Raw genomic sequence first — 24,945 nt, 5'->3', positions numbered from 1 at the left:
CTCCTCATGAGTTAGGATCTTCAATCAATTTTTTTCAGGATGGAATGAATAATTTATTACTACGCATAGGGATTATTGGGAATAATGGTGGAGGGATCAATTGTACTTTCACCTTTGCTTTCCAATTTCACATCTTAGAGCTTTGGGGTAACTATTCTACTGAACAGTAGAATATTGCTTTAATTCATTGAATTGAAGATGACATTTTATATTAGATGCTTATTGATATGGTTTGACTTTGTGTTTCAGGTCAAATCTCATCCTGAATTATAATCCCATAATCCCCCCATGTTGTGGGAGAGACCTGATAGGTGGTAATGAAATCATGTGGGTGGTTTTTCCCATGCTGTTCTCATGATAGTAAGTGAGTTCTCACAAGATCTAATGGTTTTATAAGCATCTGGCAGTTGTCCTGCTGACTCTCTTTCTCTCTCCTGCTTCCCTGTAAAGAGGTGTCTTCCCCATGATTGTAAGTGTCCTTAGGCCTCTCCAAAGATGCAGAAATGGGAGTCAATTAAACCTCTTTTCTTCATAAAACAACCAGTCTTGGGTATTTTTTTCATAACAGTGTGAGAATAGACTATTTAATACAGTAAATTGGGAACACAAGTGGGGTTGTACCATAAAGGTACCCGAAAATGTGGAAGTGACTTTGGAACTTGGTAACAGGAAGAGGCTGGAATAGTCTGGAAAGCTCAGAAGAAAACAGGAAGTTGTGGGCAAGCTTGGAACTTCCTAGAGACTTGTTGAATGGCTTTGACCAAAATGCCAATAGTGATATGAACAATAAAGTCCAGGCTGAGGTAGTTTCAGATGGAGATGAGGAACTTGTTGGGAACTGGAGTAAAGGTTACTCTTACTATGCAAAGAGACAGTTGGCATTTTGCCCCTGCCTTAGAGATCTGTGGAACTTTGAACTTGAGAGAGATGATTTAGGGTACTTGGCAGAAGAAATTTCTAAGCAGCAAAACATTCAAGAGGAAGCAGAGCATAAAAGTTTGAAAAAATTGCAGCCTGATGATGTAGTAGAAAAGAAAAAACCCATTTCCTGGAGACAAATTCAAGCTAGTTGCAGAAATCTGCATAAGTAATAAGGAGCCAAATGATAATCAACAAGACAATGGGAAAAATGTCTCCAGGATATGTCAATAGTCTTCACGGCAGCTGCTCCCATTACAGGCCCAGAGGATTAGGGGGGAACATGGTTTCATGGGCTGGGTTCAGGGCCCCCCTGCTGTGTCACTGCCTTGGACTTATTGCCCTGTGTCCCAGCTTCTCCAGCTATGGCTAAAAGGAGCCAATGTACAGCTCAGGCCATTGCTTCAGAGAAAGGAAGCCCCAAATCTTGGCAGCTTCCACTTGGTGTTGGGCCTGTGGGTATGCAGAAGAGAAGAATTGGGGTTTGAGAACCTCCGCCTAAATTTCAGAGGATGTATGGGAATGTCTGGATGTCCAGGCAGAAGTCAAGCCCTCATGGAGAACCTCTGCTAGGGAAGTGCAGAAAGGAAATGTTGGGTTGGAGCCCCCACACAATGTTCCCACTGGGGCACTGCCTAGTGAAGCTGTGAGAAGAGGTCCACAGACCTTCAGACCCCAGAATGGTAGATCCACTGACAGATTGCACCATGCACCTGGAAAAGCCGCAGACACTCAGCACCAGCTGCAAAAGTAGCCAGGAGGGGGGTTCTACATTGCAAAGCCATAGGGTGGAGCTGCCCAAGGCCATGAAAACCCACCTCTTGCATTAGCATGAAAGCCCACCTCTTGCATTAGCATGATCTGGCTGTGAGACATGGAGTCAAAGATCATTTTGGAATTTTAAGGTTTAATATTTAATGAGTCTCCTATTGGATTTTAGACTTGCATAGTAGGGCCTATAGCCCTTTTGTTTAGGCCAATTTCTCCCATTTGGAACGGGTGTATTTATCCAATGCCTTTATTCCCATTGTATCTAGGAAGTAACTAACTTTCTTTTGTTATTACAGGCTCAAAGGCAGAAGGAACTTACCTTGTCTCAGATGAGACTTTGGACTTAGACTTTCAGGTTAATGTTGGAATGAGTTAAGACTTTGGGAGACTGTTGGAAGGGCATAATTGTGTTTTGAAATGTGAGGACATCCGATTGGGGAGGGGCCGGGGTCAGAATAATATGGTATGAACTTTGTGTCCTCACCCAAATCTCATCTTGAAGTATAATACCATAATCCCCACATGTCGTGGGAGGAACCTGGTAGGAGGTCATTGAATCATAGGTGAAGTTTTTCCATGCTGTTCTATGATAAAGTGAGTTCTCATGAGATCTGATGGTTTTAAAAGTGTCTGACATTTCCCCTGCTGGCTCTCATTCTCTCTCCTTCTGCCCTGTGAAGAGGTGCCTTCTGCCATGAGTGTGTCCTGATGCCTCTTCAGCCATGTGGAACTGTGAGTCAATTAAACTTCATTTCTTTATAAAATACCCAGTCTCAGGTATTTTTTCATAGCAACACGAGAACAATCTACTATATCTATTTTTTCTTATTTTACCAAAAAGTAAAATTAAATTAGCAATTAAACTATTACAGTGTTTGCATATTACTTAGAATTTTAAAAATTTATTTATGCCTATTAAATGCTATTTGAAATTTAGTAGGTTGTACCAATGAAAACATTCACTTCATCTCTCTAGATTATTAAACAGATTGCTTCTTGGATTTCTATTGGTCTTGTACAACGTCTCCAGTAAAATATTTTGGAAAATGAATTATGACAATTATAGCTACATGGTGAATTATACATTTCATCATTACAGAGTTACCCTCTGGCTACCTTGAATTGTGTTCATTTTAAACTATGCTTGTTTTCTGATATTTAAAAAATAAAAAACTATGTAATGAATAATTGGGTAATTACTATACCTAATCTGACTTTGAAAGGCTTGAGTGAAGTGTTTGAGCATTTGTGAGAAGTAACAAGGGAGAGTAAGAAATGGTTCACTAAATCATGATGCATCATACTGGTACTTGACAACTATTTAAAAAGGCTTCAACTTTATTTTATAGTTATTTGTTAGGAGAATCATATGTATCTTGCATTCTTCATATTATGTTAGAGCAGATAGAATTTATATAAATATTTTGCCAAATTATGGAATAAAGAATTGAATAGAATAGAAATTATGAAATATAGTATAGTGCAGGCACAGGAGTTGATCCAGAGGGCATCTAATCCAGTGCTTGTCTTCCCTTCAATGTTCTTCAGCCATTGAAACCACAACTGAACAGCTTGTGATCCTAACAAGTTCCTTAACTTCACAATACCTCAATTTTCTCACGTTAAAATCAGAATAGTAACAACACATCCCTGAAAAAGCTTACCTTAACCTGTGCTGCTATAATAAAATACCATAATTTGTGTGACTTAAAAAACAAACATTTATTTCTCACACTTATAGAGGCTGTGAATTCCAAGAACAAGGCATCAGCAGCTGAAGGTGTCTGGCGTTTGGTGAGGGCCCTCTTCCTGGTTTGCAGATGAGTTTTATCCTCCCGTAGCTGAGAGAGAAATTATTTCTCTTATTTTTCTTTTTATAAGAGCATTAATCCCATTCATGAAGGCCCTATCCTCATGACTTAAATATCCTCCCAAAAGGTCCCACCTCTTACCACTGTCATATTGGAGGTTAGGATTTCAGCATACAAATTTTGGGGTAACATAAACATTCATTTCATAACATGACTCTTGTAGTATTATACATGTATAAAAGCTATTTATTGAGGCAGTAGATATTTCATGCTGAGAAAACAGTCTGGCAGGTAATAAACAATCAATAAGTGTCAGCTTTTATTGTTTTTATCCTGTCCACTGAAGTGCATTTCTCTAGAAAGGAGTCTTGTAAGGCGATGACAATTTTTTGACTTAGTTTCTCTACTGAACAATGTGTGTTAAACAATAGACTAGTGTTCACATTCATACCTCTTTCCGCCTCTCTTCTCCTCTCCACTTTAAAAATATCTGTCTCCAAATTTTTTGTCACAGAAGAACGATGCTCACTATGACTGTCTCTTCACCACTCTGCATTCATGCAATAAGATGTTATTATTATTATTATTAGAGGCAAATTCTGGCTCTAATGCCCAGGCTGGAGTGCAGTGGCTCCTGGGCCCAAGCCATCCTCTCACCTCAGCTTCCCGAGTAGCTGGGACTACAGTTGTGTACCACCATGCCCAGCTAATTTTTTTTTTTTTTTTTTTTTTTTTTTTTGTAGAGATGGGTTTTTGCCATGCTGGCCGGGCTAGTCTGGAACTTGTGAGCTCAAGTGACCCACCAACTTCAGCTTCCCAAAGTGCTGGGATCACAGGTGTGAGCCACCACATCTGGCCTACTCATTCTGTAAGCTTTCTGAGACATTAACCCCAATATCTAAGCATTTAAAAAGTAAAAGCAAATTTTTCTTCTCTATTATATTACAAACACCCAGTGCATAATATGGTTTATACACACACATTGACATTGTTGACCAAGGAAAGTAGTATTTAATTTCTGTCACTGTGGGGAAAAAAATGACAGGAAAACAAAAAATTTTAGTTTCATCCTTGTCAGTATTTCACATAGGCTGTGCCAATTTTTCAGAAACCAGAATCTAAAAATATAAACAATTTAGAGCTCTCTCCCATCATGAAGTTACTCATAGAATATAGTTCTGGGATCATAGAAATATCTATTTTGAATATTGCTTTTATGCTTAACAGAATTAGAGGCATCTTATGGTTCTAACAATTGTTAGAATTTGCCGCGGTAATAGCAAGTATTCAGTGGATCTTAGGTAATGCTTCTGTCTTCCCTTCAATGTTCTTGAGCCATAGCCTCTTTCTCTCTGAAATGTATATCACACTCATCATCTCAAATGAAAACTGTATATAATTCTAGCAATGGCATGGACTCCACATTCACATTCACTCCACATTCACTCCAGAAAATTGAGGAGGTTTCCAGAAGTGGTACAAAGTGGCACTATAAGAAAAGGTTTTTGCTCTGTATTCTCCACAGGGTCAGGCTCCTGCTCTTTCTGTACTTCCCTTTTTATATACTAGCCCACACATTTTTAGCTGTTTCACAGTGACACTATGCTGACATATTGCTGTTAAGATTCTTATTTTCTGTAAAATGGTTCCTAATAATGTTTTCCCATGTCTCAACATTTTCTGAGCTGGAGAACTGCCCTGTGAAGACTACTGGACTGAAAAAAAAATCTCTGAAGACTTAAAAATATGGTGGAACCAAGAGCCCAGTAAGAAACAACATATCTTCAGTAGATACAAAACTTTTTCACAAAGAAAATGTTAGGCCCAGATGGCCTCACTAGTAAATTCAACTAAACATTTAAGAAAGAAGTAATATCAACTTCACACAAACTATTCCAGAAGATTAGACACAAAGATTATGTCTCCACTTATTACATAGGGCCAGCAATACCCTGACACCAATAGTATAAAAGCATGACACTAAAGGAAATAAAAATTACAACATGGTATCACTAATGAAAAAGCTATAAAAATTCTACATAAAAATTTAGCAAATTGACTCCACCAATACCAAACATAATAACACATGGTTACTGAAAGGTGGTTTCTCCAAGTTGGGGTAACCCTTATAAAATCAATTAATTCACCGTATTAAATTTTAATTTTTTTGATAGAAATACTCAAAATGCAAGAAAAAAAATGAAAAAAAAAAAACATAGGGATGATCTCAACCTGATAAAGGGCATCTACAAAATCATAAAACAGTATAGCTGACAGGAAAAACTTAATGCTTTACTCTTGCAATATGGAAGAAAGGGTGTTTTACTCGGATCACTTATATTTATATTGTACTGCAGATTCTAGTCAGTACAAAAAAGTGAGAAAAATCATTAAAAAGCATCAAATAAAGAGTCTTGATTAATATCCTGTCTTTATTATTTCCACATCCTGACTGTACAAAGGTGTGGCCACTCTCTTTCAAGATATAATTTATTTGCCCTGATAAGGTAGTAAACAAAAGAATAATATGCTGAAGTTTTTGTCTCTGTTCTCTGTCTGGAAAATTATTCTAGCATGTTACTTTTTATTACTTCTATTAGATTATCAAGAAAAGACAAGCTCTTAATGTCACAATAGAATGGGGTTGTGGTGGATAGATTGTAATTACATGTCATTATTTTCAATCATCTCAAATATAAATGGAGTTAAAGTGTATGTAATTATTTGGAAGCAATTCTTGTAATAGTCTAAGAAATTTGACCACTTGTAATTGTTCTTTTTGTGTATTCAGTTTACGTTGTCTGAATCTTACCTCTAACAGCCCTGAACATGAGAGTCAATATTTTTATTTGAATACTTAAAAAAGTAAATAACTCAGCATGGGACCAGTGTACGCTAGTTTAACTCAGCTCAATCCAAATGAAATAAAAGTCTCAACTTGACAAGGAGGCTCTATTATCCTCTTTGTCATCCTGTCTATCTTTCTCCCACCTACTGTAGTTATTAGCCAATATGAGAACTGTAAGATATTTTATTAAGGATGTCCCATTAACATAGATATACACAAAGAAGAATATTTGATACTTTGATTTCTATGAGTTTTTCTAATTTCTACCTTTGCATTTCATGTAATTTTAAATTGCAAACATTATTCATCAAACCTGGAAGTTTTAATTTCCTGATTGAAGAGTTATCCTCCAGATCCTGTTCATAAGTTTCATATTTAACCAGCACACATTTACACTAATTTTGTCAGAATTTAATCACTTTATGTGCAATATTACAACACTCTTGATCTTTGATTCAGATATTATTACTTTCAAATTTATGAAACTGTAATATAAATGAAGTTTAATAACCTTTAATATTAACCATTTATGTCTCAATATTCTTTATCTAAGACAGACTATCAATTATTTAACATTAATTCAAGTTAATCAAATATGTGTTTCTGGTATTTCTTTTATCTACTTCTTATGCTTTAACATTCATATCACATGTACGTTTAGCATTCATATGACATGATTATTTTGCCCAGGAGTTAGGTGTTCAGTTATTTTTCTGGATTTTTTTGTAATGTAAAAATTGTTACAGTAGTAGATAAAATAATTCATTCATCTGAGAAAAATAATATGAGAAATATGCTTTGAAGTGTGCATTTTAAATGCTCATAGCTTAAAATTAAAAAGCATATGTATATATAAAACACCAAACTTGTTATATTTTGTAAAGTTTGGACATATATATCTCAATGTCATATATAAAATCCAGATTATTATTCTAAATCACCTTCATTGTGTAATTGTTGAACCAATGTCAAGAAATTCTGATGGTAAAATTTTTTCTTTGTGCTATATAGTCTATATTATTATTAAAATGATTAAAGAAAATGTATAATAAATCACATTACCCAATTACACAACTTCATACTATACTATATGCCCATAGTCACCAAAACAGCATGGTACTGGTATAAAAATAGGCACATAGATCAATAGAACAGAACAGGGAATCCAGAAAGAAAGTCAAATGCTTACAGCCAACTGATCTTCAATAAAGCAAACAAAAACATAAAGTGAGGAAAGTACACTCCGTTCAACAAATGTTGCTGGGATAACTGGCAAGCCGCATGTAGAAGAATGAAACTGGATCCTCATCTTTCACCTTGTACAAAAATCAACTCAAGATGGATCAAAGGTTTAAATCTAAGATCTGAAACCATAAAAATTGTAGAAGATAACATTGGAAAAATCCTTCAAGACATTGGCTTAGGGAAAGACTTCATGTCCAAGACCCCAAAAGCAAATTCGACAAAAACAAAAATGAATAGATGGGGTTTAATTAAGCTAAATAGCTTCTGTGAGAAAAAGAAAAATCAGCAGGGTAAATAGATAAGGAAGATCTTTGCAGTCTATATATCCAGCAGAGGACTAATATCCAGAATCTACAAAGAACTGAAACAAATCAGTAAGACAAACGATCCCATCAAAAAGGCTAAAGACATGAATAAACAATCCTCAAAAGAAAATATATAGTGGAGTATTGAAGTTTCTCACTATTATTGTATTGCTATCTCATTTCTTAGATCTATTAGTAATAGTTTTATAAATTTGAGAGCTCCAGTGTTAGGTGTGTATATGTTTATGATTGTGATTTTTCCCTGTTGGACAAGGCCTTTTACCATTATATAATGTCCCTCTTTGTCTCTTTTACTGTTGTTGCTTTAAAAATTGTTTTGCCTGATGTAAGAATAGCTACCCCTGCTCGCATTTAGTGTCCATTTTCATGAAATGCCTTTCCGCCCCCCTGCCCCTTTTACTTTAAGTTTATGTGAGTCCTTATGTGTTAGGTGAGTCTCCTGAAGATACCAGATAGTTGGTTGGTGAGTTTTTATCCATTCAGCAGTTCTGTAGTTTTAGTGGCATATTTAGGCCATTTACATCCAATGTTAGTATTGAAATGTGAGGTACTGTTGCATTCATCATGCTTTTTGTTGCCTGTGTACTTTTTTTTGTTTGTTTTGTTTTGGTTTTGCTTTTTAACATGTATTTTACTTTAGCAGTTCTTGTAGTGGTGGTATGGTGAAAGTGAATTCTCTCAGTACTTGTTTGTCTGAAAACAACTGTATCTTTCCTTCATATGGGCTAAGTGTGTCTTAGCTCAGGCTCTCCTTGGGATGGTCATGCTCCTGCTGCTGTGTGGGATGGGGGTGAGATTCCCACATTAGGTAATTGGAGTTGTGTACCTAGGAGGATTATGGCAGTCTCTGCTGAGCCACCAAATCCAACGATATATCAAAAATATAATCCACCATGATCAAGTGGGTTTCATGCCAGGGATGCAGGGATGGTTTAACATACACAAGTCAATAAATGTTACACACCACATAAACAGAATTAAAAACAAAAATCACATGATTGTCTCAATAGATGCAGAAAAAGCATTTGACAAAATCCAGCATCCCTTTATGATTAAAACTCTCAGCAAAACAGGCATACAAGGGACATAATTTAGTGTAATAAAAGCCACCTATGACAAACCCACAGCCAACATAATACTAAATGGGGAAAAGTTGATAGCATTCCCTTTGAGAACTGGAACAGGACAAGGATGCCCACTCTCACCACTCCTCTTCAACATAGTACTGAAAGTCCTAGCCAGAGCAGTCAGACAAGATAAAGAAATAAAGGGCATTCAAATCATTAAAGAGGAAGTCAAACTGTCACTGCTTGCTAATGATATGATTGTTTACCTTGAAAACCCTAAGGACCCCTCCAGAAAGCTTTCATAACTGATAAACTAATTCAGCAAAGTTTCTGGATATGAGATTAATGTACACAAATCAGCAGCTCTTCGATACAAGAACAGCGACCAAGATGAGAATCAAATCAAGAACTCAAACCCTTTTACAATAGCTGCAAAAAAATTATATATATGATGGAATACTATGCAGCCATAATGAAGAATGAATTATCAGCATTTGCAGTGACCTAGATGAGACTGGAGACTATTATTCTAAGTGAAATAACTAAGGAACAGAAAATCAAACATTGTATGTTTTCATTGATATATGGGAAATAAGTTATGAGGATGCAAAGGAATCAGAACAATACAAGGAACTTCGGGGACTTGGGTGGGAGAGTGGGAGGGTACTGAGGGATAAAAGACTATAAATATGGTGCAGTAAGGTAGGGTGCACCAAAATCTTACAAATCACCACTAAAGAATTTACTCATGTAACCAAATACAACCTGTACCCCCAATAACTTATGGGAAAAAAATAAAATGATTAGTTTTATGGTTATGTGAATTTCACCTCAATAAGAAGTTTTAATTTAAAAACTTAAGCTGTTATACATATAAAAGCAATTAAAATAATGATATTTATCTCCATGTGGATAGTGTCAGGAAAAAATAATGACATTGCTACCCAGGTACTCAACATCATATTACCTTAGAAACCATTCTCAATACACATAGCATTTCCTCTATACAAAGATAACAACTGCCCTAAATTTTGTAGTTTCTTGTTTCTATTTAACTTTTTAACTATGTTTGTATCCTTAAATAATACCTAGTTTTGCCTGTTTTTGAATTTTATATAAAAGATCATTTTATGTTTTCTTTTATGACTTGCTTTATCAGTTAACATGTTTCTGAGATTCATCCATGTTGGCCCATGTAACAAGAAATTATTCATTTCACTGCTGTATGTTCTTCATTGTTTAAATAAACCACAATTTTATTTAAAAAAAGAAAATATACAAATGGCCAACAAACATATGAAAAACGCTCAACATCACTAATGATCAGGGACATGCAAAACAAAACCACAATGTGATACCACCTCACTCCTGCAAGAATGGCCATAATAAAAAACTAAAATAAAATAATAGATGTTGTCATGGATGTGATCAAAAAAGAACACTATAACCTTGTTGGTGGGAATGTAAACTAGTACGACCACTATGGAAAACAGTGTGGAGATTCCTTAAAGAAATAAAAATACATCTACAATTTGATCCAACAATCCTACTCCTGAGTATTTATCCAGAAGAAAATAAGTCATTGTACAAAAAACATACTTGCACATGCACATATATATATACACACACACATATATATATATATATATTTTTTGAGACGGAGTCTTGCTCTGTCACCTGAGCTGGAGTGCAGTGGCTGGATCTCAGCTCACTGCAAGCTCCGCCTCCCAGATTTATGCCATTCTCCTGCCTCAGCCTCCCGTGTAGCTGGGACTACAGGCACCCGCCACCTCGCCCAGCTAGTTTTTTGTATTTTTTAGTAGAGACGAAGTTTCACCGTGTTAGCCAGGATGGTCTCGATCTCCTGACCTCGTGATCCACCCGTCTCGGCCTCTCAAAGTGCTGGGATTACAGGCTTAAGCCACCGCGCCCAGTGCGCACATGCATATTTATAGCAACACCTTTCACAATTGCAAAAATATGGAACCAGTCTAACGCCCATCAATCAACATGTGGATAAAGAAAATGTGATATACATATATATATATATATATACACACACACCATGGAACACTACTCAGCCATAAAAAGGAACAAAATAATGGCATTCGCAGCAACCTCGATAGAATTGGAAACTATTATTCCAAGTGAAGAAACTCAGGAATGGAAAACTAAACATCATATGTCATCACTTTATAAGTGGGAGCTAAGCTATGAGGATGCAAATGCATAAGAATGATACAACACACTTTGGATACTCAGGGTTAAGGGTGGTGGGGGGGGGGTGAGGGATAAAAGACTATACACTAGGTACAGTGATGGGTGCACCAAAGTCTCAGAAATAACTACTAAATAATTTATTCATGTAACCAAACACCACCTGTTCCCCCAAAAGCTACTGAAACAAAAAAACTTATATTTTTTTAAGAAAATGAACAAAGCCTTTGAGAAACATGGGATTATATGGAGACAAAAATCTATAACTTATTGGCACTTCAGAAAGAGAGGAGACAAAACAACCAACTTGGAAAATATATCTGAGGATATAATCCATGAAAATATTCCCAATTTTACTTGAGAGGTCAACATGCAAATTCAAGAAATTCAGGGAACTCTTGTGAGATACTATGCAAGATCACCATCCCCAAGACACTTAGTCATCAGATTCTCCAAGTTCAACATGAAAGAATAAATCTTTAAGGGAGCTAGAGAGGAAGAGTTCACTGACAAAGGGAACCCCATCAGACTAACAGTGGCCCCTTCAGCAGAAACCTTACAAGCCAGAAGTAATTGGGGGCCTATATTCAGCATCTTTGAAGGAAATAAATTCCAATCAAGAATTTCATATCTTACAGAGTTAAGCTTCTTAAGCAAAGGAGAAATAAAATCCTTTTCAGACAAGCAAATACCAAGTGGCCTGCCTTACCAGAGCTACTAAAGGGAGTTTTTAAAACAGAAATGAAAGAATGGTATCTGCTGCCACAAAAGAACACATAAGCACCTACCCTAGTACTATAAAGCAACTATACAATCAAGTCTACATAACAACCAACTAACAGAATGATGAAAGGATCGAATTCTCACATATCAATGTGGGAGTTCAGTCAGGTTGGTGGGAAAAATTTTAAGATGAACTTACAGGATATATACACAAATCTTCTTGGAGGACTGGAAGGTTTTGCAAGTCTCAGGATAGGGTTATGGCTGAAAGCAGCCTAACCCTTACCTTCAGTAAATAGCTTTAAGTAGGTACAAAGGAATGTAGAGTAGTATATCTAAATAGCTTGTTTACTCAAGCTAAGACCAACTTTTGAGCAACCGTGGGTGCATAATTGCTCTCTACTGGGTTGGGGGCGGGGGTGGACAGCCAGGTCAGTTACCCTCTAGTGGTGTTTACTCAAGACCTTTGTCATTTAGTCTATACTGAATAAATGCGAGCTTTGCTGGTTGAACGGACCTTGGCTGCTACTCTTTACAGCACCTTCCTTGGTGTCTGTAGGGGCCTGGACGTTTAGCGGAACTGACAGGCAGAATATCTGTGCCAGTGTATGTTATTCATTCTTCATTGGGTAAGAGTCTGTGGGCTGGACTCCTGCATATCAATATTGATCACAAATGTAAATGGTCTAAATGCCTCACTAGAAAGTCATAGAGTGACAAGTTGGATAAAGGATCAAGTCCCACTGTCTTCTATCTCCAAGAGATCCATCTCACAGGTAATGACACCCATAGGCTCAAAATAAAGAGATGGAAAAAGACCTATCAAAAAACAGAAAACAAAAGCGAGCAATGATTATTACATCAGATGAAACACTTTATGCTAACAATGATCAAGTTCTATAGATCTATGAAGAGACTTAGATAATCACACACTAATACCCAGGGACTTCAACACTCCACACTGAGGCAGAAAACTAACAAAGATATTCTGGACTTAAACTCCACAGTTGACCAATTGGACCTAATAGATACCTACAGAAAAATTCACCCAACAACAACAGAGTATACATTCTTCTCATTGTCACATGGCATATACTCTGAGGTTCAAAACATGCTCAGCCATGAAGCAATGCTAAGTGAATTTTAAAAAATCAAACTCATACCAACCATGCTCTCAGATCACAGTGCAATAAAAATAGAAATCAATACTAATGAGACCTATAAAATCATGCAATTACATTAAAGTTAAATAATCTTCTCCTAAATGACTTAGTGTAAATAATGAAATTAAGGCAGAAATCAAAAAAATATTTGAAACTAATGAAAACAGAAAGGCAAATACCAGAATCTTTGGAGCACAGCTAAAGCAGTGCTAACAGGAAGGTTTACAGCAATAAATGCCTATATCAACAAGTTAGATAGATCTCAGTTAACAACCTAATGCAGCACTTTAAGGAACTAGAAAAACAAGAGCAAACTAATCCTAAAAGTAGTAGAATAAATAAATAACCAAAATCATAGCTGAACTGAATGATATTTAGAAACAAAATTCCATACAAGAGATCTGTGAAACTGAAAGTTTGTTCTTCAAAAAATTAAACAAAATTAATGGACCACTTGCTAGATTAAAAAAGAAAAAAATGAGAGAAGATCCAAATAAACACAATCAGAAATGGCAAAGTTGACATTACAACCAACCCCACAGAATTACAAAAAATCCTCAGAGACTGTTATGAACTCCTCTACTTACACAAACTGGAAAACCTAGAAAAAAAAAAAAGGATAAATTCCTGGAAACACACAGCCTCCTAACATTGAAACAAGAAGAAATTAAAATACTTAACAGATCACTAACAAGTCCCTAAATTGAATTAGTAATGAAAAGCCTACCAACCAAAAAATACCATAAGCCAGATGGATTCACAGCTGAATTCAACCAGACATACAAAGAGGAACTAATATCAATCCAACTCAAATTACTTCAAACCATTGAGGAAGAGGGACTCCTCTGTAATTCATTTTACAAAGCCATAATCATTCTGACACCAAAGCCTGGCAGAGTCAAAACAAGGAAAGAAAATTTCAGGCCAATATCTCTGATGAACATAGACACAAAAATCCTCGAGAAAATATTGCAAGCTGAATTCAGCAGCACATCAAAAAGCTAATTCACCACAATCAATTAGGCATTATACCTGGGATGCAAGGCTGGTTCAACACATATGAATAAATAAATGTGATTTACTATATAAGCAAAATTAACAACAGAAACTACACAATTATCTCAATAGCTGCAGAAAAGGCCATCAGTAAAATTCAACACCACTTTATATTAAAAACTCTCAACAAATTAGGCATTGAAGGACTACACCCCAAAGTAACAAGAGCCATCTATGAAAAACCCATTGCCAACATCATACTGAATGGGCAAGAGCTGGAAGCATTTACCTTGAGAATTGGAACAAGACAAGAATGCCCACCCCCACCACTCCTTTTCAAAATAGTACTGGAAGTCTTAGTTGGAATCAAGCAGGAGAGAAATAAAAGGCTTCCAAATAAGAAGGGAGAAAGTCAAGCTATTTCTCTTCTCAAATAATATGATTCCATTTCCAGACAATCGATAGTGCACACTGAGTTCAATAAAATGTATTATAAACTGTGACTATGTAGAAATGGAACAATACTGCAAATTTAGAAAATTAAGAAGTGTAAAAATATTGAAAGTATTTTAAATATATTGATTTCTATTTCTTTTACAGTGAGAAAAAATGATATTACTTAAATCTGATAAATCAAGAGATAGATGTATAAAAATTTTTAAAATGTAAAAATACCCTTGAAAATATCCAAGAACATAATATAAAAAGACAAATTTGATTAGTTAAGAAGAAAAAAATGTTGGAGGTATGAAAAGTTAGATATATGCAAAGTCATTATAGCCAAAAGAAAGGAGGAAATGGAAATGGTCTACAGTATATTCAGTATATTGTATAAAGTTAAAATTGTTAAATATACAAGAAAATATATTAAAGTCTGGCTATAAAACTTCTGGTAGATCAGAAATAACATGATAATCTATAACAAGAAAAATAAAGGTCATAGATCATACAAGATTTTTTTTAAGTATTTCAAAGAAAAGCAGAATGCAAACTAAACTACAAAAGAATCGAGAAAAGTATACCTGATGAAGCAATAAATGCAAATGTAATAATAAACAGATGTATTGATATAAAAGATTTTGTCACAAAGGAAAATCTAATAATATCTTATATTAAAAATATAAAGAATATTGAATCAGAAAAAAATTTAAAAAGATAATAGGCAAAGCAATACAAGAGCAGTGCAAGCAAAATAAAACTCAACAATTGTAGTTTGAACTTTTCCTACCAAACAATACATGACAAATCCTAAAACAATAAATGCCTACTTGATACTATTATAGTCTTTCAAATCCTTTGTAAAAATACTTATTCAATCTTGGCAACAATCACATGATGTAAGCAGTGTTTTCCATCTTATTTAGTTGAAGAAAAAGCTAAGAAACTAAGAACAGGTGACGTAATTTGCTCAAAATAACATGACTAGTACATACTGTGTTCGTTAAAGTTTACTGTCTTTAGAACCATTTTTTACTGTTGTGAATTTTACAATGAACTATGTATAGTAATAAAAAGTACCTTTCAGAATTAAACAATAAACATCACCACCACTAAAAATACAATAAAAAGCTTACTAATAAAACAAAATGATAAAATGATCGTGAAATTCAAATACATAAAATACAGACACCAGAAAAATAAGCACAGATAGACACAACATTAACAGTTGAAGAAGATGATGATATACAGACTTCATGCCCCAATATTAAATTTAGGGTGTTATTAATATTCTTATTAATATCACAAATAAAAGAAGAATGTTTATGATTACCAAATCAAAATAGGAAAACAATTTGAAAAGACATCTCACAAAAGAAAATCTCCAAAATGGCTAACATTGACATAAATCTGTGAAACATTTTTAATTACCAGGGAAATGCAAATTAAAACAATAACAAACTACCACTACATATTCACAGAAGTGGTGGATATCAACAAACTGAAAATCTCTGGCAATGATATAGAGCAACCCAAATACTCATCCATGGTTGATGTGAATGTGAAACTGTGCACTGCTGGAGAATTTTTTGATAGTTTATTACCAAATTAAACATATAATTATGGTACATCTCAATAATTTTTCATCAACAGTGAAAGTTTATGTAATTTTGGTATAGTCATGTAATGTAGTACTACTTAATCAAAAAAGAAATAAACTATAGATACACACAACCATGTGGACTGGTGATTATATATATAACATTATGTGGATTATAAGTAACCAGAAACAAAACAGGGTAAACTGTATAATTTCAATCATTTGAAATTCTAGAGGAAGCAAATTTAGTTTACAGTGATGATGCTAATCAGTGGTACTCCTGGCATTGGCAGGATGACAGAGAAGAAACATAAAGAAACTCTGGTGATAACTTCAGTGTTCTAGTTTCTTGATTTTGATGGTCGTTATAAGGCTGTACAAATCAGCTAAAACTCATCAAACTCTATGCCAAAGATGTGCATTTTATTGTGTGTAAATTGCACCTAAAGAAAGTTCATATTATCATGTTAATGTACAAGAAACTCCAGCAAATTTTCATTAAAAACATACCCAAGCAGAGACTTTCTCCTGCATGTATTATTAAGAAACATTGTAGAACAACAGTAATTAAAACTGTTTGTTAGTATGCACATATGTTGCAGGCTAGAAAATGGGGGGAAAAGAGCGATGAGTTTAGAATGATACCTACATACATAATGGAAATATATCGTTAAATAAAGTTAGAATTTCAAAACATTGAGGAGAAAATTGCAAAATACTTTTGTTGAAAAAATGCTTGACAACCTGGTGAGTATATTCACCAGGTCAATAACATGGTCCTTACCTTCCTCTGTGTGGTAAAAAAGTTTCAGCTGCATCAGGCAAACATAAAAATGAAATTGCTAAATTATTAGAACAATCTACCACTCTTTGGAGGGCTATGTTTAGCAAGAGATACATTTACAAACATTCAAATGACACAGATTGATATACTTGACAGCATAAAAAGTAAAATTATATGCATAGCAATGACTACTGGAAAGAAAATAAATTTTAAAAACAAACTGGAAAAAGTTTGCAAGGCATACAACAGGGGGCTAATATTATGATTAATAACATGGTAGTAACAAATAAAAGACCAACAACTAAATAAAAAGATGGGCAAAACATATTTCATAAGAAATGAAGTGCACATGACTGTTAAATAGAAGGAAATAAGCATTTGCATATATAGTTTGCATGCAATGGGAATAAGACATTGTGAAAAAGAAATGAAAATTTAATGGTTAATGATGGAGAGAGAAAGAGAGAGAGAGAGAGATGGCATGATTTATGTAGGCAAATAATTAGTTGCTGAATGATCCAAAAATGTATCAGAGGGCATAAAGAGATGAAAAAATAAGAAGAAATAATTATTTACTAAAATGCTCTTCTCATTTATGGGTTTACTCCATCTAATTCCACATTTAAAAATTTAACATGACTTTATTACCTTCTCTTGCTGTTAGAATATAAGCTTTATAAGGACAAAGATCCTTCTTTTGTTTGCAGATGCATTTCCAGTATCCGTGAGTGTGCCTAACCTTCTATGAATTAAATAACTTTATGTTGAATGAAGGAATGCATAAATATGGGGAAATGAGAGAAATTAATCAGACTAATATAATTTATGTCAATTAATTTTAATATGAAATGTAATTATCAAATCAAAATAAATTTTAAGAAAAATGTTGGTGTTTTGAAAGATGATATTAATGACCAAAAGAAAATAAAAAAATAGAAATAAAGAAATGCTTGGATTCTAGAGGTATTAACAATTGCCTGGTTTTCTTAATGCATACATTAATGTTGGTGCTTCTGTTTTTCATAAACGGATGTGATCAGACAGTTGCACCAACATTAGGCAGGACATAAATGTGTGGAAAGCTGGTACAATCAAACTTTACTTGGTTGATGAGCATATTGAACTTTGGAGCTCATATGAATAGATCCCTGGGTGAAAATAAATGCTGACTTAGTAATTTCAAACTATCCTTACACTTGAGCATGATACAAAATTTAGTTGCTGTCTACTGGCTTTGAAAATTTTCTAGGCCAATGAGGGTCTAAGAAATTACAACCATGTAAAATGAACACATAGAAATCGACTTGATAAGGACCTATGATAGATTTTAGAGTGAGTTTAATTGTGGACTTATTCATGATTTAGTAGTGAAATATATATGCTTAGACATAAAATGCCAACTAAAATTATATTTGAAATGTGAAACAAAGGAAAATATTAATTGGTTAAGGAGATCCATTTTATTATACTGACAATTATATGTCATTCTATCTATCCTTTTTTTTTCTTTTTCACACCACCAAATGCATCCTGAATACATTTACATGTGATAAGGAAAAGAATAATGTGAATTGCAACGATATAACCAACTGAATTGTGCTCATATCAAAAGTGAAAAATAATATCCTTAAACGCACATTGAGTCCATTTAATGAGAAAGTTGACAAGTAGACTTTTATTGTGTGTAAAGTCCTAAAGACTTGACCAGTGTGACATTTGCAATATTTAATGACTGCTTAACTTAAAAAATAACTGAGGATGAAGAATCTGTCAAAATGGGAGTTTCCTTTAAAATGAAAAGAGAGGTACAGACTTTTAATACACAATTTCATGTTATTTGTATGTCAACTAATCAAAGTGATACGATTATCCTTTCATTTACATCATCTCAAAGACTGCTTAATTTTTTGAAGTCAATTTCATAGGTTGATAATAGTTTTTGGCACGTGGGGGTTCCTTATGGGTATCATCTCATAACAGGGCACTAGTGAAGTAGTCTTCTTAGATCCTGACATCAATATTCACACTTGACATGTACATGTCTCTTGGTGGCTGACACGCTTACCCATCTGTCATGGTGGCAAAATGCCCAATCCTTAGTCAGTCGAGGTATTTCTCTGGGGCTTGAATAATGACTTTTCTTGCTTTTAACTTTTAAAGTGATTTTAGTGCTCACAAATTTGACAACTAACCATGTCAGAAATTCAAATACTCTGAAAATAAGTACAAGGCACATAGTACATGCTTTTTATTTTTAAATATCACAAACTGCCAGTGGCTGCAATTTAATAGTTGATAGTCTACAGCCTCCTTTTGGTTGAGATTACCCCAAAATGGAGCAGTAATGGCAATGTGATGATGGATCCTGTTCCTATGCACTTTCTCCTGGGAAATTGAATGCAACAACCAATTTGGGAGATGTTACTTGGCATTCTTTCAACATATCTCCATAGAGGATATGAAGCATCTAAAACACTCTGGCAGATCCCTTCTTGTGACAGTTAAAGATACTGTTGGTTTTAAAATAATAAAAAAAAGCTCACTCTACACGTCTACACACATTGTTAGGTTGGTAATTTTGATGTGAAGAGTACACTGAGGAGAAAACCGAAACAATGTAAACTTTGTTAAATCCCTGAATATTAAAAATATGCTAAAATTTTAGCTCTATGTGAATGAATATGTCTTTTTGAATATTTATAGTCATTTTTCTAATATGCTCAAATCCATGTATTTTTTTTTCTATAAACTATACATTTTTAAATGCAGCATGAATTACTTTAATATATTTGGGCACCATTGTTTACTGCAATGCAATAAGTTATTTTATTCTATAGTATGTCCTTGTTATTTCTTAATGGACAGATTTAGTGTTGTTCTATTCAGTGTTACCCATCAGTGCCAAAGGAACTTGTAATAATACCACCATGGCTAGTGGCACCTGAGACCACTGAGAGAAAAGTCAAACCCTCTGTGTTGAAATGCATGACCTTGTTCTCCTATTCATCAGGAAGTGGTAGGAGATCATCGTTAATTTCAGTTCATATTTCTTTTACCTCTAAGTCACTTCTTGACACATCTTGAGATTATATGAATTATTATTTCAGCAGGTATTAGGTACTGAAGCATGCAATTTCATGCAGGGATAAATCAAGCAGTAGAACCATTAAAATTAATGCAAATCGCCTGTTTCTATTTAAGAAAGAAAAGAGGGGTAATCTTGAGGGAGAATTACACTTAGTGTAACAGAATTTTTTATAAACTACACTTAAAATTATGTATTGTCTTAATAAAAAGGAATTCATTGTTTTGAAATATCAATTTTCTTTTATATTGATTTATTATAAATCGGCTATAAAAAGACCACTCCAAATTTATAAATTTTATTTTATTTCTCTATCAACATAAGGTTTGCTTTTAACCTGTTTACCACATGACCAACAAGAGGATTTGAAATCTATTTATACTGTTTATATTTTTGATTTAGTGCTTTACATAATGTAATCCACACTAACCAGAGATGAGTGCATTAAAAGATTCTTTGAAGCCTTACTTACCTCCTCTGAATATCTACTACATGAAGATATAAGCTGTAGTCAGAAAAGCTGTCTCTACATCTCTCACTTAAATCATTACTGCCAAATTTTCAGGTTCTATTCTCAATAGGAAATGACGAAAAACTGCTATGTATTTACCAAAAAACAAATTTTCATTTATATCACTGCTAAGAATCTTCTCACATTTAAAGAACATAACCCGTGTCTTTTTCCTAAATATGTAAAGTAAACCAATTTATATTTTTTCTGCGTATTTTAAGTTTAATGGATTATTACAGCGAAAATCCTATTAGACAGGCATTAGCAATTCTAGAATATTCTTGCAAATAAGTGATTGACTTTTATCAGCATCTGATTATAGAAACTAGAGTCGCCAAATCTTTCCTTAGATACCTATTTTTCATGTTTGTAATCATTTTGGTTGTACTTAGATAATCCTTAATAGTCAAGTGAATCAGCTAGTATTATGGAGAGTTTCAAATGCCTGACGTCAGGATCATCTCTGACATTAAAATAACACAAGGAGAATGGCTCATCATAATGAGAACAGAATACACAGCCTCTTCCTAGCATAAACAGTAGCTGATGTTATTGCTTACTGCTAGCTTTCCATTGCAAAATAATTATCTGGAGCAGATAAGATCACAAGCTAGTTTATATCACAAGCCTGCCCCTGCTACTAATATGATCTTATCAGTAACAGACTGATCACTTTCTAGGGGGAAGTATCAGCACTTGTGCCTTTAAAAACAGAAACCGATCCAAAGGTTAGAAGCAGATGCTGTACACTACAATAGTAGAGTGAGCTTTTACATTTTCTTTGTTAAATATTATGCTCACAGAGCTTGTGTTTACCTCATGGGACTGTTGCAAAAGGCAGAGGTTCAATTCCATGGTGCTGAAATATATCATCATGTTTTGGCATAATTGTGTTTCTAATGGGCTCTCAGAGAAAGGAATGCATAAGTGCCAATTACAGCATGGTACAAATGAAGCATTATTATGTGCTCTGGAACAATCTGCATAATGGCAATATAGTCATATTATGTTCAGTTATTTCTAGTTTCTGTATCTGAATCTCTGTCAACAAATAATTTTTTTTATGGAAGGTTCCAAATGTGATGTGAATTGACTGCTATAAAAATAATAATTTCCTTGTCAATAATGTATATAAATAGGGATCAGAAATGTGTGTGTGTGTGTATATATATATAAGTATATAAATATATATATAATACACATAAGGAAAGTATTTATATACTTTTATATATATACACACACATATATTCCTTATACATATATATACACACACATATATTCCTTATTATATATACACACACATATATTTCTTATGTGTGTGTATTTTATAAATATACTTATATATTTATATATACACACACACACATACATATTTCCAGTTCATATTTATTTACATTATTGACAAGGAAATTATTATTTTTATAGCTATATATATATGTACATATAATATACACATATATTCCTTATACAAATACAGGTAGATACAGATATTTCTTATACATATATAGATCTAAATATAGATATCAAATGGTTTACCACCTCTCTGGTTATAGTATGTGAGCATCGGAAGCACTGTTTTACAAATCAAGGGATAACTAAAGGTAACTTGTCCCTGTCCAGTTGATATGTAAAAAAAAACAGAAAAGGTAACACCAACAAAACACCTTGAAAGCAAAAATCACAAATAATAATTCACAAACAAATATAAGGAAAAGACACATGCAGTAATCTGAAATACACATTGTTTCTGACATTTGAAGAAAGAAAACATTTCATGCTAATATAAATATTATGCTTTTAGGTGAAAAAACGCACTGCTTAATTTCTTCAAGTCAAAATGCCTTAAAGGAGCAGTATCTCGAATGTGACGTGGCAAACTCAAGGGGATGGTCTTCAGCATAAAGCATCAGAAGCCTGAGTAACATTTTCTGATCTTGACTCTACATGACAAGTCGCAAAGAATTTTTTTCAATTTAGTTTTTACCAAGTCAGATCCTATTTGACAATATGGCAGCACTGCACATGGAAAGTAACTTACTACTTTGGGCATCTAGTTTAAAGAGAGACAATCCATAATGTGCATATGAAAAAAATGGCCACTGTTCTTGAAGCATTGCCCTTGAGCAACAAGTTTAAATCTGTCAGTGGGGAAGAAATTGCTTTTTCATAGTTGCCGACTGCTAACTCCAGGAGAAAATAACAATAAAATTGTCATTTTATGTTTATGTTCTAAATGTTCATTTATGTTCAAAATGTTTATGTTTTTGGAATTACAGTATGTGTTAAGGAGTTTTTAATAATTCTAAAACTTGCATATAAAAACAATATTATATATAAAAATAACAGTAAAATTAAGACATGTTTTATTAAGAAAGTACAAATGGTATGTATTTTGCCAGAGACAATATTTAGAAGAAAATAGAGTGGTTGTGTGCAGGAGAGGATGGAAGAGATTAGAAATGTGAGAAGCCACCTTATTTAATAAAGATTATATAATAGTCTGATTCCAAACATTTTGAAAGCCTTAACTGAAATTTTCTAATAGATATAGGAAAAGTAATTGCCAGTCTGTTCAGTGACTTAAATGGTCAACCATCTTACTACTGGATTAGCAAACAAATTGAGAAGTCATCAAAAGCTACAAGATTTTTTAGTGTTCATGATCATAAAATATCTCTGTCTATTTCTCTAGATTCATTGTGGTTTCATCATGTTGTTCTTAATTCATCATATTTTTAATTGCATGCATATATAGATACTATGTTTGCACCTACATAGTAGTTGAATATTAATAATGAGAAATTTCAAGGAAAAATGTTGTACAAAGAGATTTTTACAATTCCAGATACATGTAGAAACTATATGTGTAACACTGTATTAACTGAATATAATTGAGAAACTTCAAGCAAACATATTACTGGTATAAATTAAATAATAATTGAAAAGGAAAAGACCTCCTTCCTTTTTTCCCCAAAAGGTAAATGTGTTTTCTTATATCTTTAACTACTTGCTGTAAATTTAAATGCCTTTAATTTCTGATACAAGGGAGCAGAGTACCATATTAATATTTTCTGTATTTCTTTTGAGATTAATAATGCATTGAAAGTATCTTTAACTTTAAAATTCTTTCTGTGGGTTTTCTGTGAATGCTATTATGTCAAGGCATTAATTGTGCACTTTTCCAAAAGCAGGCAACCCATCCTGCTAGCTCTTGAATCATATTGTGAAAGCATAATTTTATTCTGTGTATTCTTGGTTGACATTAAAATGGTCTGTTAGTTGTGCCTAGCAGAATGTCTTTCTTTCTGAATTATGTATTTAGATAAACTCATCCAACAACTTCAGAGCAACATTGTGTTCCTGTCCTCCCATCTGTATGTAAGAGTAAAAACTAAGAGGTAGGTTTACTAGTTGATTAAAATATATTCTTTTCCACGTCTTAAAATATGAATAAAAATATGTATGAAAGGAACATTTCAAAAATGACTATTTCATACTTAAAGGCATATTGGAAATCTTAGATAGTCCAGCAAGGACAACTATGTAACTGCTACTCAACATTGGAGTATATAATAGTGAATTATAGCTATCCAAATATCAGCTATGCCTGACTATTGATCTTTTTATCTGCCTCTAGTTCTCAAGACTTCAATTCTTCTCAATAGCAAATTATTTTTCAAATAATTTATCTGCAAAAATTTACAGGAACTTTTAAATTTTATTAGAACCTAATAATTATTACCTCTTTTGAATTTTCTCATAAGGCCTCTATAATACGGCCCTTTCCCTGCTTCAATTTACTCCCTGGAGTTGGCTCTATTCATACTTTTATCTTCTTTGCATGTAATATTCATCTACGGCTTTTTATGTGTTGTTATTCTGACTGACATTTATTTCTTTATTCCTTTATTTCTTCCACTTGTTCAGAACCTATATATTTCTAAAGGCTCTGTTTAAATGTTCTATTAGTTTTCTTCTGCTTAATTCACTCAAGGAATGCTTGCACCCTTCACTGTTCATGTCTACAGCTAGCTTCTGTCAGAAAATTGACATTACATCAATAGCAGTACCTTCGATGGACTTTGTTTCAATATTTTAATATCTAGGTTATTGCTATTAAAAAATCATATGAATTAAAAATACCAAAGGAAAAATAAAAGACAAATTACAAACCAATATGACAAGCACATTAAATTCTATTAATTTAAATAATTTCTACAAATAAGAAAATAACACCTAACAAGTAAATATTAAAGAATATGCATTAGTATTTCACTAGTATATTTAAATTCTCCATCATAAAATACAAAATGCTTCAAGATGATTGACAAATTAGGTTTTCAACAAACAAATTATCTTTTTTATAATCATAAAGAATGTGTAAATAAACTGACACTGCAATGTAATGCTGGTCCGAATAGAAATTGGAAAGCAACCTCGCA

This window comes from Macaca thibetana, chromosome 5 (genome assembly GCF_024542745.1).
Source record: "Macaca thibetana thibetana isolate TM-01 chromosome 5, ASM2454274v1, whole genome shotgun sequence".
NCBI classification, from domain to species: Eukaryota; Metazoa; Chordata; class Mammalia; order Primates; family Cercopithecidae; genus Macaca; species Macaca thibetana.
Note: the sequence above shows the minus strand (reverse complement) of the source record.